Genomic DNA, 16,452 nt, shown 5'->3' with positions numbered 1-16,452 from the left:
CCACTGGTAGTGGGTCACGATACTACGTATTAAAATTGTGTCAGGGTACTATTTACATCATAAGACTCCGACTGCTTTGCATATTTATGACACTCTCACTTGCCTGTGGCAAGGGCCTTGCACGCTGCCCGAAACTTGCCAGTTAAAGGATTTAAGGGATATGGGGATTAGGTGGGAAAGTGGAGTTGAGGTGGAAGATCAGCCATGACCTTGCTAAATGGCAGAGCTGGCTTGAGGGGCCATTTGGCCTACTCCTCCTCCTCCTATTTCTTATGTTCTTATATCTGCTGTTTCTTCACTTGAGCAATCCAAAACTAATTCCACTGATCCACGCTCTCGCCATATTCTGTATTGTCCTCTAATAAAAAATATTTCTCCAGTTTTCCCTTAAATGTGTGTTGGTGTCTGCCTCAACCACTCCCTGTGGCAAAGCATTCCATGTTCCAGTAATCTTCAAGATTAATACATTTCTCCTAACCTCGCTCCGCACTCTTGACAATTTAAAATTGATCACTTGTCATTGACTTCCCAACCAAAAGAAAATGAATCTGTGCTGTGTGTTTTCTATGGCTTTAATGTTCTTTCTATAATGAGGCACCCACATTTTTATAACTGGACTAACCAATTTTTTGTACCATTTTTTTGTATTTTTTTTCTTCTTTACTCTTGTACTTATTGCCCTGACTTTAAATTTCAAAATGCTGTTGGTCTTTTTTTATAGCTTTATTTATCTAAACTTATTTTCTGGAATTATGTATTTCAAACTAGATATTTCTGTTCACCCACACCATTCTATATCTTTCCATTAATTGTATCTTATTTTTCACACTAAAATTAATTTTCACATGTCGGTCTTCCTAAAATTTTTCTAACCAACCCCTTGTGCGACATCATCATCATAGGCAATCCCTTGAAATCAAGGAAGGCTTGCTACCACTCTAAAAGTGAGTTCTCAGGTGACTGTACAGGCAATACTGGAATTACAGTCTCTTTCACAGGTGGGACAGACAGTGGTTGAAAGAAAGGGGTAGTTGGGGAATCTGGTATGCTGCACGCTCCTTCCACTGTCTGCGCTTGGTTTCTGCATTGCTCTCTGCGACAAGACCCGATGTGCTCAATGCCCTCCCGGATGCTCTTCCTCCACTTAGGGCAGTATTGGGCCAGGGATTCCCAGGTGCTGGTGGGGATGTTGCACTTTATCAAGGAAGCTTTGAGGGTGTCCTTGAAACGTTTCCTCTGCCCACCTGGGGCTCGCTTACCGTGTGGGAGTTCCGAGTAGAGTGCTTGCTTTGGGAGTCTCATGTCGGACATGCAGACACTGTAGCCCGCCCAACGGAGCTGGTCGAGTGTGGTCAGTGCTTCAATTCTGGGGATGTTGGTCTGAGCGAGATCACCGACGTTGGTGCGTCTATCCTCCCAGTGGATTTGAAGGATCTTGCAGAGGCAGCATTGGTGGTACTTCTCCTGCGCTTTGAGGTGTTTACTGTACATGGTCCATGTCTCTGAGCCATATAGGAGGGCGGGTATCACTACTGCCCTGTCGACCATAAGCTTGGTGCCAGACTTGAGGTCCTGGTCTTCAAACACTCTCTTCCTCAGGTGACCGAAGGCTGCGCTGGCACACTGGAGGTGGTGTTGGACCTCATCATTGATGTCTGCCCTTGCTGATAGGCTCCTGCGGTATGGAAAATATGAGACACCTTATTGAATGCTTTCTGAAAAAATCTTATACACGACATCTACTGCATTCCCTTTATCTACCCAGTAGGTCAGTTCTTCAAAAAGAAATCTCTTCAATTTGTTAAACGTGAATTGCATCTAGCAAATCCACGCCAGCAGTTCTTGATGAACCCACGCATTTCTCAAATGTTCACTAATTTTATCTCATTATGAATTCTATGAATTTGCCCACAACTGATGTTTGACGAACTGGTTCATTGTTTCCTGGTTTATCCATATATCCCTTTCTGAATAAAGGTACTACATTGACTACTTCTCCAGTCCAGTGCCACATTTTGCATATTTAGCCAGACTTGTGGCCAGAGAGTCTGCTATTTTGTCTCTGATTTAAATAGCCTAGGGTGCATACCATCAGGGCCTATTGACTTATCCACCGTGAGTTCTGATCATTTTTTAATATCTCGTTGAACCATGAGGATAAGCTCGAGGGTTGACTTTTTGAAAAAGAATCACAGTACTTAAAGTGCCCTGGCCAAAGTGACTATCTCTCTTTGTCTTTATTGATTTCTCTGAGGTGTTTGTTACAGTAAACATTGCCATTTCTCTATTGTCCAAACTCATAGCATTGCTATTGCATAGTTTCACTCCTACCTTTCCTGATGCAGCTTAACGTCCTTGCATTGCCACTTCCTGTGTTCCTATCGTTCTATCCTTGGTCCCCTTCTTTTCCCCTGCCCCTTATCAGCGAGAGGTATAGGATCAGTTCCAAATTAATGCTGACAATGCCAGCTCTACCCCCTCACTCTGGCTAACTCTGTGCTATCAGAACGCCTATGAACTTATGTTGTGGATTTCCTCCAGTTAGATCAAAGCTATAATTTTCTGTCCCTGCCATACACCCAAGCCCTTGCCATTGACACAATCCGCTTCCCTGGCCACTCGCGTAGGCTGAATCAGACTGTGCAAAGCCGAGACACCCTGCTTGACCCAGAATTGAGCTTGAAACCCTATCTATCACAAAGTCCTATCCATACAAACAAACAATGAGATTCATTTCTAGAGAAATCGAATTGAAAAACTGAGAAGTTATATTAACGTTTTATAGAACCTTGATTAGACCACAATTGGTGGTGGTGGATAATTCTTCTTCATCACAGGCAGTCCCTCGGAATCGAGGAAGACTTGCTTCCACTCTTGGCATGAGTTCTTAGGTGGCTCTACAGTCCAATACGAGAACCACAGTCTCTGTCACAGGTGGGACAGATAGTCATTGGGGGAAAGGATGGGCAGGGAGCCTGGTTTGCCGCATACTCCTTCCACTGCCTGCGCTTGATTTCTGCATGCTCTCAGCAATGATACTCGAGGAGCTCAGCGCCCTCCTGAATGCACTTTCTCCACTGAGGGCGGTCTATGGCCAGGGACTCCTAGGTGTCAGTGGGGATGTTGTACTTTATCAGGGAGGCTTTGAGGGTGTCCTTGTAACGTTTCCTCTGCCTGCCTTTGGCTCGTTTGCCGTGGACGAGTTCAGAGTAGAGCACTTGCTTAGGGAGTCTCGTGTCTGGCATGCGAACTATGTGACCTGCCCAGCGGAGCTCATCAAGTGTAGTCAGTGCTTCAATGCTGGGGATGTTGGCCTGGTCGAGGATGTTAATGTTTGTGCGTCTGTCCTCCCAGGGGATTTGCAGGATCTTGCGGAGACATCGCTGGTGGTATTTCTTCAGCGACTTGAGGTGTCTACTGAACATGGTCCATGTCTCTGAGCCATACAGGAGGGCGGGTATTACTATGGCCCTGTAGACCATGAGCTTGGTGACAGTTTTGAGGGCCTGGTTTTCAAACACACTTTTCCTCAGGTGGCCGAAGGTTGCACTGGCGCACTGGAGGCGGTGTTGGATCTCATCGTCAATGCCTGCTCTTGTTGATAGGAGGCTGCCGAGATATGGGAAGTGGTCCACGTTGTCCAGGGCCACACCATGGATCTTGATGTCTGGAGGACAGTGCTGTGTGGCGAGTACAGGCTGGTGGAGGACCTTTGTCTTACTAATGTTTAACGTAAGGCCCATGCTTTCATACGCCTCGGTAAATACGTCGACAATGTCCTGGAGTTCAGCCTCTGTGCACAGACAATGGCGTTGTCTGCGTACTGTAGCTCGACGACAGAGAGGTTGGAGTGGTCTTGGACCTGGCCTGGAGACGGCGAAGGTTGAACAGGTTCCCACTGGTTCTGTAGTTAAGCTCCCCACTGGAGTGGAACTAATCAACTGTGAGATGGAGCATGGCAGCGAGGAAGATTGAGAAGAGGGTTGGGGCGATAACGCAGCCCTGCTTGACCCCGGTCCGGACGTGAATTGCGTCTGTGCTGGATCCGTTGGTAAGGATCACGGCTTGCATGTCGTCGTGGAGCAGGCGGAGGATTGGGTCGTACTTTTGGGGGCATCCGAAACGGAGGAGGATGCCCCATAGACCCTCGCGGTTGACAGTGTCAAAGGCCTTTGTAAGGTGGACAATTAAACAACTAACGGGAGGAGGCGGTTGCATGAATATCCCCATCCTCAATGATGACAGAGCCCAGCATGTGAGTGCAAAAGATAACGCCGAAGCATTTGCAAATACCTTCAGCCAGAAGTGCTGAGAGGATGATCCTTACTGGCCTCCTGAGTTCCCCACCATCACAGAAGCCAGTCTTCAGCCAATTCAATTCACTCCAAGAAACGGCTCAGTGCACTGAATACAGCAAAGGCTATGGGCACTGACAACATCCTGGCTGTCGTGCTGAAGACTTGTGCTCTAGAATTAATCGCGCCTCTAGCCAAGCTGTTCCAGTACAGCTACAATGCTGGTATCTACCCAACAATGGAAAACTACCCATGTGTGTCTGTTCACAAAAAGCAGGACAAAAGCAATCTGGCCAATTACTGCCCCATCAGTCTACACTCAATCATCAGCAAAGTGATGGAAGATGTTGTCAACAGTGCTATCAAGCGGCACTTACTCACCAATAACCTCTTCAGCGATGTTCAGTTTGGTTTCCGCCAGGACCACTCGGCTCCAGACCTCATTGCAGCCTTGGTCCAAAAATGAACAAAAGAGATGAATTCCAGAGGTGAGGTGAGAGTGATTGCCCTTGACATCAAGGCAGCATTTGACCGAGTGTGGCACCAAGGAACCCCACAAAATTGAATCGGGGTGGGGGGGAAAGCTCTCCATTGGCTGGAGTCCTACCTAGCACAAAGGAAGATGGTTGCGGTTGTTGGTGGTCAATCATCTCAGCCCCAGGGCATCACTGCAGGAGTTCCTCAGGGCAGTGTCCTAGGCTCAACCATCTTCAGCTGCTTCATCAATGACTTTCCCTTCATCATAAGGTCAGAAGTGGGGATGTTTGCTGATGACTGCATAGTGTTCAGTTCCATTTGCAACTCCTCAGATAATGAAGCAGTTCATGCCCGCATGCTGCCAGGCTTGGGCTGATAAGTGGCAAGTAACATTTGCAACACACAAGTGCCAGGCAATGACTACCTCCAACAAGCGAAAGTTTAACCACCGCCCCTTGACATTCAACGACATTACTGTTGCCGAATTCCTCACCATCAACATCCTGAGGGTCACCATTGACCAGAAACTTAACGGGACCATAAATACTGTGGCAACAAGAGCAGGTCAGAGGCTGGTTATTCTGCGGCGAGTGTCTCACTTCCTGACTCAAGCTGTTTCACCATCTATAAGGCACAAGTCAGGAGTGTGATGGAATGCTCTTCATTTGTCTGGATGAGTGCAGCTCCAACAACACTCAAGAAGTTCGACATCATCCAGGACAAAGCAACCTGCTTGATTGGCACCACATCCGCCACCTTAAACATTCACTCCCTCCACCACCATTGCACCGTGGCTGCAGTGTGTACCATCTACAAGATCCACTGCAGCAACTTGCCAAGGTTTCTTTGGCAGCACCTCCCCAGAACTGCAACCTCTACCACCTAGTACAGCATAGGAACACCATCACCTGCAAGTTCCCTGCCAAGTAAGTTGCACATCACCCTGAATTGGAAATATATCGCTGTTCCTTCATTGTTGCTGGGTCAAAATCCTGGAACTCCCCCCATAACAGCACTGTGGGAATACCCTCCCCACAAGGATTGCAACGGTTTTATGCGGCGGCTCACCACTATCTTTTCAAGGGCAATAAGGGATAGGCAACAAATGCTACATTGCCAGTGATACCCACATCCCAGGAACAAATTAAAAAAAAATACAGTTCTGGTCTCCATATTACAAAAATGATAGAGGCACTGGATACAGTACAAAAAAGATTCTCAAGGAATGAACCAGAACTGAGAGGTTATGACTATCGGGAAATATTTGTGGGGGGAGTCCAAACTAGGGACCATAAATATAAGGTGATCACTAATAAATTAAATAAAGAATTCAGGAGAAATTTATTTATTCAGAGTGCTTAGAATATGGAACTCACCACCAAATGGAGTAGTTGAGGCAAATAGCTTGGATGCCTTTAATTGGAAGCTAGATAGCTACGTGAGGAAGAAAATAATAGAAGGCTATACCGCTAGGGTTAGATGAAGTAGGGTGGAAGGAGGCTCACGTAGAGCATAATCACTGGCACCAACCAGTTAGGTTGAATGGCCCTAATCTTGTCTGCCAAAACTGCTCACTATTCCTGGATCATTTTGGAATGCAAAGATAACCCCGGCGAATATTTTCTACTGCTAACTGTCTTCTTAAACCCTTCTCCCCTGACTTCACCGCACTCGCCTCCAACAACAAGTGCAAGGAGCTCATGGACTCCTCTGTCTCAAAGATTGAGACCATCTGATCAGCTGCCTCTGCCACTTCCCTTCCTTCCCCTAGCCCATCGGGCCAAACTTCCTCTGAGGTTCTGCCCCACCCTAGCCCTGAACTCGCATCTTCCTCCACTTTCTCTCTGATCTCCCCTCTTGACCACCTCTATGCTCATTTTGTCCAGCGACCCACTTCCTGCTCCATTGACCTTATTCCCACTAAACTGCTGATCACCGAACTTCCTTTTCTGACTCCCATGTTAGCTGACATTGTTAATGGTGTTCTCTCCTCAGGTACTGTCCCCCTCTCCTTCAAATCTGCCGTCATCACCCTTTTTAAAAAAAAAAAACACAACTCTTGACCAAACTGCTCGCAAGCTACAAGTCCTTGAATGTGTTATCGTCTCTCAAATCCATTTACATCTTTCCCGGAACTCCATGTTTGAATCCCTTCAATCTGATTTCCGCCCCACCACAGTACAGAAGCTGCTCTGATCAACGACACAAATGACATCCTTTGTGACTGAGAAAGGCAAACTATCCCTCCTCGTCCTCCTTGACCTGTCTGCAGCCTTTCACTCCGTCCTCCTCCAACACCTCTCCACCATCATCCAGCTGAGTAGGACTGCACTCGCCTGGTTCCATTCTTATCTATCTAATCATAACCAGAGAATCCAGTGTGAGTCCCCCAAGGATGTATCCTTGACTCCCTCTTACTCCACCGACTCCATCTCTCCCTAGCATCTGCCTGAGGCTGAACCAGACTGTTCGTAACCTAGGTGTCATATTTGACCCTGAAATGAGCTTCCGGCCAGACATCCACGGAATGTCTAAAACCGCCTTTTTCCACCTCCGTAACATTACCTGTCTCTGCTCTTCCTTAGCTCATCTGCTGTTGAAACCCTCATTCATATCTTTGTTACCTCTAGACTTGACTACTCCTATGCACTCCTGGTTACCCTCCCAAATTCTACCCTACGTAAATTTGAGGTCATCCAAAACTCGGCAGCCGTGTCCAAACTCGAACCGTGTGGGTACTGTGTTTGATGTAGTGTACATAGATTTTAACTAGGCTTTTGATAAGGTTCCGCATGGCAGACTGGTCACAAAGTTAAAAACCCATGGGATCCAAGACAAAGTGGCAAGTTGGATCCAAAATTAGCTCAGATGCAGGAAGCAAAGGGTGTTTTTGTGACTGGAAGGCTGTTTCCAGTGTGATTCTGCAGGGCTCAGTACAAGGCCCCTTGCTGTTTGTGCTATATATCAATGATTTAGACTTGAATGTAGGGGGTATGATTAAGAAGTTTGTAGATGACACTAAAATCGGCTGTGTGGTTGATAATGAAGAAAGATATCAATGAACTGGTCAGGTGGAATTCAAACTGGAGAAATGTGAGGTAATGCATTTGGGGAAGGCTAACAAGGCATGAGAATCATCTTCTCTTTGGCAGTCCTCTGGAGTCGAGGATGACTTGCTTCCGCACTAAAAAATGAGTTCTTGGGTAAGTCCAATGCCAGGACCTACAATCTCTGTCACAGGTGGGGCAGACTGTGGTCGAAGGGACGGGTGGGAGGGGTGCTTCTGCTGTCTGTGCTTGGCTTCAGCTTGCCCCCGGCAAAGAGACTCGATGTTCAGTGCCTTTCCGGATGCTTTTTCTGTACTTTGAGCGGTCTTGGGTCAGGGATTTCCAGGTGTTGATGGGGATGTTGCACTTTTTCAAGGAGGCTTTGAGGGTGTCCTTGAAACGTTTCTTCTGTCCACCTGGGGCTCACTTCCCGTGTCGAAGCTCCGAGTGGAGCGCTTGCCTTGGGTGTCTTGTATCGGGCATCATCCATCATAGGTAGTCACTCGAATTGAGGATAGCTTGCTTCCACACCAAAAAGTTCACAGGTAGTTCAATGAAGGACCTAATATTCCAGGACCTGAACTACATGTTGAAGGGTGGAAGATGCCTCACGTGGATTTTTTTTTTAAACGTGTAACATAGAAACATAGAAAATAGGTGCAGGAGTAGGCCATTCGGCCCTTTGAGCCTGCACCGCCATTCAATGAGTTCATGGCTGAACATGCAACTTCAGTACCCCATTCCTGCTTTCTCGCCATACCCCTTGATCCCCCTACAAGTAAGGACTACATCTAACTCCTTTTTGAATATATTGAGTAAATTGGCCTCAACAACTTTCTGTGGTAGAGAATTTGACAGTTCACCACACTCTGGGTGAAGAAGTTTCTCCTCATCTCGGTCCTAAATGGCTTACCCCTTATCCTTAGACTGTGACCCCTGGTTCTGGACTTCCCCAACATTGGGAACATTCTTCCTGCATTTAACCTGTCTAAACCTGTCAGAATTTTAAAAGTTTCTATGAGATCCCCTCTCATTCTTCTCAACTCCAGTGAATACAAGCCCAGTTGATCCAGTCTTTCTTGATATGTCAGTCCCGCCATCCCAGGAATCAGTCTGGTGAACCTTCGCTGCACTCCCTCAATAGCAAGAATGTCCTTCCTCAAGTTCGGAGACCAAAATTGTACACAATACTCCAGGTGTGGCCTCACCAAGGCCCTGCACAACTGTAGTAACACCTCCCTGCCCCTGTACTCCAATCCCCTCGCTATGAAGACCAACATGCCATTTGCTTTCTTAACGGCCTGCTGTACCTGCATGCCAACCTTCAATGACTGATGTACCATGACACCCAGGTCTCGTTGCACCTCCCCTTTTCCTAATCTGTCACCATTCAGATAATAGTCTGGCTCTCTGTTTTCAGCACCAAAGTGGATAACCTCACATTTATCCACATTATACTTCATCTGCCATGCATTTGCCCACTCACCTAACCTATCCAAGTCACACTGCAGCCTCATAGCATCCTCCTCGCAGCTCACACTGCCACCCAACTTAGTGTCATTTGCAAATTTGGAGATACTACATTTAATTCCCTCGTCTAAATCATTAATGTACTATATAAACAGTTGGGGCCCTTGCGGTACCCCACTAGTCACTGCCTGCCATTCTGAAAAGTACCCATTTACTCCTATTCTTTGCTTCCTGTCTGCCAACCAGTTCTCAATCCACGTCAGCACACTACCCCCAATCCCATGTGCTTTAACTTTGCACATTAATCTCTTGTGTGGGACCTTGTCGAAAGCCTTTTGAAAGTCCAAATGCACTACATCAACTGGTTCTCCCTTGTCCACTCCACTGGAAACATCCTCAAAAAATTCCAGTAGATTTGTCAAACATGATTTCCCTTTCACAGATCCATGCTGACTTGGACCTATCATGTCACCTCTTTTCAAATGCGCTGCTGTGACATCCTTAATAACTGATTCCATCATTTTTCCCACTACTGATGTCAGGCTGAACGGTCTATAATTCCCTGTTTTCTCTCCCTCCTTTTTTAAAAAGTGGGGTTACATTGGCTACCCTCCACTCCATAGGAACTGATCCAGAGTCAATGGAATGTTGGAAAATGACTGTCAATGCATCCGCTATTTCCAAGGCCACCTCCTTAAGTACTCTGGGATGCAGACCATCAAGCCCTGGGGATTTATCGGCTTTCAATCCCATCAACTTCCCCAACACAATTTCCTGACTAATAAGGATTTCCTTCAGTTCCTCCTTCTTACTAGACCCTCTGACCCCTTTTATATCTGGAAGGTTGTTTGTGTCCTCCTTAGTGAATACCGTACCAAAGTACTTGTTCAATTGGTCTGCCTTTTCTTTGTTCCCCGTTATGACTTCCCCTGATTCTGACTGCAGGGGACCTACGTTTGTCTTTACTAACCTTTTTCTCTTTACATATCTATTGAAGCTTTTGCAGTCCATCTTAATGTTCCCTGCAAGCTTCCTTTTGTACTCTATTTTCCCTGCCCTAATCAAACCCTTTGTCCTCCTCTGCTGAGTTCTAAATTTCTTCCAGTCCCCGGGTTCGCTGCTATTTCTGGCCAATTTGTATGCCACCTCCTTGGCTTTAGTACTATCCCTGATTTCCCTTGATAGCCACAGAAGATCATGTCCATTGTGCCCCTTAGTGGGCGGAATCTGCATTGCAACTCTGGGAGGAGCTCTTCAGCCACAGGGAGAAGGCGATTGAGGAAGATTCTTACGATGACTTTCCCAGTGGCAGACAGCAGGGAAACTCTCCTGTAATTACCGCAATCGGACTTGTCGCATTTCTTGAAGATGGTCACGATTATGGTGTCTCTGAGATGCCCTGGCATGCTCTCCTTTCGGATAAGAGAATTGAGATCATGTATGTGCGACAGTGGTGCTTCTCCACCATGTTTGTGCTTCGGCAGGGATTCCATCTGCTCCTGAGGCTTTGTTGTTCTTCAGTTGTCGGATGGCCTCTTCTACCTCATGCCAGGTTAGGGTTGTGCTGAGATGGCGGGCGCTTGGGCCGTGTTGGTTTTGACTGCGCTGAAGAATCCCCGCACGTCGTGCTTGTCGGCTAGTTGCTGGATCTCCTGCGCTTTCTCCACCCACCATCTGTTCTTTAGGTTGCAAGTTTTTTGTTGGACCTCAGCCTTCAGACGTCTGCCGAGCTGCTTTCTGGCTCTCAAGTTGTGTTGCTGTTTCCAGTTCAAGAATGCCTTGCGCTTATGGCTTATTAACTCCTGGATCTCCTGGTTGTTCTCGCCGAACCAGTCTTGGTGTTTCCTGGTTGAGTGACCGAGCGTCTATTCACAGGTGCTAATTATGGAGGCCTTGAGGGCAGACCAGGTGCTGTGGACACTCTGCGTCTCCACGTCACTGGGAGTCGAGAGGTTGGCAGTGAGGCGCTGGCTGAACAGGGCTTTCTTAGTAGGATCTTTGAGTGCTCCAGCGTTGATTTTCCTGCGGCATTGTTTCTGTTGCCGTCGTCATCACTAATGTGAATACACATTAAATGGTAGGACACTGAGAAGTGTAGAGGAACGATGGGACCTTGAAGTGCATGTCCACAGATCCCTGAATGTAGCAGGCCAGGTAGATAAGGTGGTTAATAAGGTATTCGGAATACTTGTATTCTGTGCCTCAGCTAATAAAGGCAAAAGCAGGGAGATTATGCTTGAACTATATAAAACACTAGTTGGGCCACAGCTAGAGTACTGGGTGCAGTTCTGGTCACCACATTACAGGAAAGATGTGATTGCACTAGAGAGGGTACAGAGGAGATTTACGAGGATGTTGCCTGGACTGGAGAATATTAGCTATGAGGAAAGGTTGGACAGGCTGTGTTTTCTTTGGAACAGAGGAGGATGAGAGGAGACCTTATTGAGGTGTATAAAATTACGAGAGGCCTAGATAGAGTGGATAGGATGTATCTATTTCCCTTAGCAGAGGGGTCAACAACCAGGGGGCATAGATTTAAAATAATTGGTAGGAGGTTTAGAGGGGATTTGAGGGGAAATTTTTTCATCCAGAGGTTGGTGGGTGTCTGGAACGCACTGCCTGAAAGGGTGGTAGAAACAGAAACCCTCACCACATTTAAAAAGTACTTGGATGTGCACTTAAAGTGCCATAACCTACAGGGCTACGGACCAAGAGCTGGAAAGTGGGATTAGACTGGATAGCCCTTTTGTCGGCCGGCGTGGATACAATGGGCCGAAATTGCCTCCTTCCGTGCTGTAAATTTCTATGATTCTAAGTTCTGTTCACACATCATTCCTGTGCTCGCTGACCTACATTGGTTCCCGGTTAAACAATGCCTTGATTTCAAAATTCTCATCCTTATTTGCAAATCACTCCATGGCCTCGCCCCTGCCTATCTCTATCATCTCCTTTAGCCTCACAACCCCTCCGAGATATCTGCGCTCCCCAAATTGTGCCCTCCTTGAGCATGCCTGATTATAACTGCTCAACCATCGGTGGCCGTGCCTTCAGCTGTTTGGGCCCAAAGCTCTCGAATTCCCTACCTCCGCCTCTCCGCCTCTCTCTCCTCCTTTAAGACGCTCCTTAAAACCTACCTCTTTGACCATGCTTTTGGTCATCATCTGTAATTTCTTACGTGGCTCAGGACATTTTACTAAGGTAAAGGTGCTATATAAATACAAGTTGTTGTTGTTTCTGTGCTGTTAATTCAGTACAGGTCCTCTTAATTCCACCTGTGCAATGTCGCCGGCTTCCACCCGTACCAAACCATCACTGCAACTAAAACTCTCATTGACTCTCGTCAACTCTAGACTTTCTCCAACATCATCGTTGCCAGCCTTCTATCATCTGTCCTTCATAAACTTGTAACTGGTTCAAAACTCAGCTGCTTGCATCCTGTCCTATACTAAGTCATACTTGCCCCATCACACCTGTCCTTGATAACCTACATTAACTTTCTGTTTCCCACCCAAATCCTTTTGTGACTATGTTCCACCTTATCTCTGAAACCTCCCCCAGCTTTTTGTCCAATCCTGCATCCTTTATCCTCTGACTGTGGCTTTTTGTGAACATTGTTTTGCTCAGCCCACCATTGCTGACAGAGCCTTCAGCTGCCTTGGTCCACTCTCTGGAATTCCTTGCTGAATCCCTCTGTGTCTGTGCTTCTCTCTCCAATTCAAAAAAAATCTTCTCAAAGTCTATCTTTTTGACCAAACTTTTTTGCCTGCCATGTGATGCTTCCTTATTCCTTTTATTTATATGTTCTCATTTTATAAAGTACCTTTTTGTGTTAAAGGCACTATATACATACAACTTGTTTTACTTTTGCTCATCTGCATTTCACGCTTCAATTTTAAATGAGTGGATGGTTGAAAAGTTGCACTTCACTTGCAAAAGAGCTGCATTTGTCTTGCAAGGAATTGATTGTGCATCCTTGTCCATAACATTCCTTCCCCTTTTCGTTATTTGTTACTTGCCAAAATTGTATAACAGTTGTAATGCTTCCATATTCTCTTAGTTTCATTTTTGCTTTTGACTGTGTACAAAAAAAAGTTTAAAGCTACACAAACACTTTTTTGTGAAAGATCGATAAGGAGCTAGGAGCCTGGATGTGACTAGTATACAGTGATTTATGGAAATGTATAAATTATGATTCATAACAAGGGTATGTGTAGTCCTTGAATTTGAGTACTGTTCATGAACTGATACCTGAAATTCGATCAACATTTACCCGAGTGCATCCTTGTTTTCTTCGCAAACAGATGTAATTAGTAGTGCTGCTGAGTCACGATCCATGGTGCTTGCTATAGAATAGGAAAATACCTTACTAAATTGAAGCAGTGGGTGGACAAATCTGCCGTTTGATAGGAAGCTGGTGCACAAGAATCTCCCTGCAAGTTTATTTCTATTTCGATTGTGTATTTTTATGACATTTTGGGAATCGTAGTATATATTTTTATAAATAAATATCTATACCGTTATTCTGAGCTATTTGGCTGTGGTATGTTTCAGTGAAAACATAAAGCACATTTTCTGAAGTCTGCAGTTTTAATTAATCCCGTTACAACTGAATAAACTCCAGAGTGCAACACTTCAGGCTATTTCCTTAAAATAGTAAAGACAAAATAGATGTTCAGTTAATATCTGCACTATTGCATGAACAATGCAGTTAAAATTCTGTTCTTGTGCAGTGGGTTCAGATTATTGCAGAAATGATCTCGCTCACATTTAATCCATTAAGCTATTTTCCTCATGAATATGAAATCCTAACACTAGGTTTTATGAAAAGACACCACCAAATTAGATTTTTTTCTTTCTCTAAATGTGGGATATTAATTGCCTTAGAAACAGAAAATAGGTGCAGGAGCAGGCCATTCGGCCCTTCGAGCCTTCACCGCCATTCAATATGATCATGGCAGATCATGCAACTTCAGTACCCTACTGCTTTCTCTCCATACCCCCTGATCACTTTATCTGTAAGGGCCACATCTAACTCCCTTTTGAATATATCCAACGAACTGGACTCAACAACTTTCTGTGGTAGAGAATTCCATAGATTCACAATTCTCTGGGTGAAAAAGTTTCTCCTCATCTCTGTCCTAGATGGCTTAACCCTTATCCTTAGACTGTGAGCCCTGGTCCTGGACTTCCTCAACATCAGGAATATTCTTCCTGTATCTAACCTGTCCAATCCTGTCAGAATTTTATATGCTTCTATGAGATCTCCTCTCATTCTTCTAAATTCCAGTGAATATAAGCCAAGTCGATCCAGTCTTTCTTCATATGTCAGTCCTGCCATCCCGGTAATCAGTGTGGTGAACCTTTGCTGCACTCCCTCAAGAGCAAGAATGTCCTTCCTCAGATTAGGAGACCAAAACTGCGCACAATACTCAAGGTGTGGTCTCACTAAGGCCCTGTACAACTGCAGCAAGACTTCCCTGTTCCGATACTCAAATCCTCGCTATGAAGGCCAACATGCCATTTGCTTTCTTAACTACCTGCTGTACCTGCATGCCTACTTTCAATGACTGATGTACCATGATACCCAGGTGTCGTTGCACCTCCCCTTTTGCTAATCTGTCACCATTCAGATAATCTGCCTTCCTGATTTTGCCATCAAAGTGGATAACCTCACACTTATCCACATTCCACTGAATCTGCCATGCATTTGCCCATTCACCTAATCTGTCCAAGTCACCCTGCAGCCTCTTAGCATCCTCCTCACAGCTCACACTGCCACCCAGCTTAGTGTCATCTGCAAACTTGGAGATATTACATTCAATTCCTTCATCTAAATCGTTAATATATATTGTAAATAGCCAGGGTCCCAGCACTGAACCTTGCAGTACCCCACTAGTCACTGCCTGCCATTCTGAAAAGGACCTGTTTATTCCCACTTTGGCTTCCTGTCTGCCAACTAGTTCTCTATCCACATCAGCACATTACCCCCAATCCCATGTTCCTTAATTTTGCACACTAATCTCTTGTGTGAGACCTTGCCAAGAGCCTTTTGAAAGTCCAAATACACCACATCCACTGGTTCTCCCTTATCCACTCTACTAGTTACATCCTCACAAAAATTCTAGATGATTTGTCAAGCATGATTTCCCTTTCATAAATTCATGCTGACTTGGACCAATCCTGTCACTGCTTTCCAAATGTGCTGCTATTAGATCTTTAATAATTGATTCCAGCATTTTCCCCACTACCGATGTCAGGCTAACCGGTCTATAATTCCCTGTTTTCTCTTTCCCTCCTTTTTTAAAAACTGGGGTTACATTAGCTACCCTCCAATCCATAGGAACTGATCCAGAGTCCATGGAATGTTGGAAAATAACCACCAATGCATCTACTATTTCGAGGGCCACTTCCTTAAGTACTCTGGGATGCAGACTATCAGGCCCTGGAGATTTATTGGCCTTCAATCCCATCACCTTCCCTAGTACCATTTCCTGACTGACAAGGATTTCCCTCAGTTCCTCCTTGCTAGACCCTCAGTCCTCTAGTATTTTCGGGAGGTTATTTGTGTCTTCCTTAGTGAAGACAGAACCAAAGCATTTGCTCAGTTGGTCTGCCATTTCCTTGTTCCCCATTATGAATTCACCTGATTCTTACTGCAAGAGTCTTACATTAGTCTTCACTAATCTTGTTCTCTTCACATATCTATAGAAGCTTTTGCAGTCAGTTTTTATGTTCCCTGCAAGCTTACACTCATACTCTCTTTTCCCTCTCCTAATTAAACCTTTAGTCCTCCTCTGCTGAATTCTAAATTTCTCCCCGTCCTCAGGTTTGCTGCTTTTTCTGACCAATTTATATGCCTCTTCCTTGGATTTAACACTATCCCTAATTTCCCTTGTTAGCCACGGTTGAGCCACCTTCCCCATTTTATTTTTATGCCAGACAGGGATGTACAATTGTTCATCCATGTGATCTTTAAATGTTTGCCATTGCCTATCCACCGTCAACCCTTTAAGTATATATCCTAGCCAATTGATGTCTCATACCATCAAAGTTACCTTTCTTTAAGTTCAGGACCGTAGTCTCTGAATTAACTGTGTCACTCTCATCTTAATGAAGGATTCTACCATATTATGGTCACTCTTCCCCAAGGGGCCTCACATGAC

The 16,452-nt window shown here is 45.4% G+C and overlaps 1 protein-coding gene across 4 annotated transcripts in view; it reads left to right on the top strand.

Annotated features, from left to right (window-relative positions):
• Positions 1 to 16,452, top strand: part of ascc3 (activating signal cointegrator 1 complex subunit 3) — a 777,147-nt gene that overhangs the window by 12,512 nt on the left and 748,183 nt on the right. The gene's annotated exons all lie outside the window — the stretch shown is intronic.

The sequence above is a fragment of the Pristiophorus japonicus genome, chromosome 7, assembly GCF_044704955.1.
Source record: "Pristiophorus japonicus isolate sPriJap1 chromosome 7, sPriJap1.hap1, whole genome shotgun sequence".
In the NCBI taxonomy this organism is placed as follows: Eukaryota; Metazoa; Chordata; class Chondrichthyes; family Pristiophoridae; genus Pristiophorus; species Pristiophorus japonicus.
The sequence above is the reverse complement of the archived record's forward strand: the minus strand, read 5'-3'. Positions and strand labels throughout refer to the sequence as shown.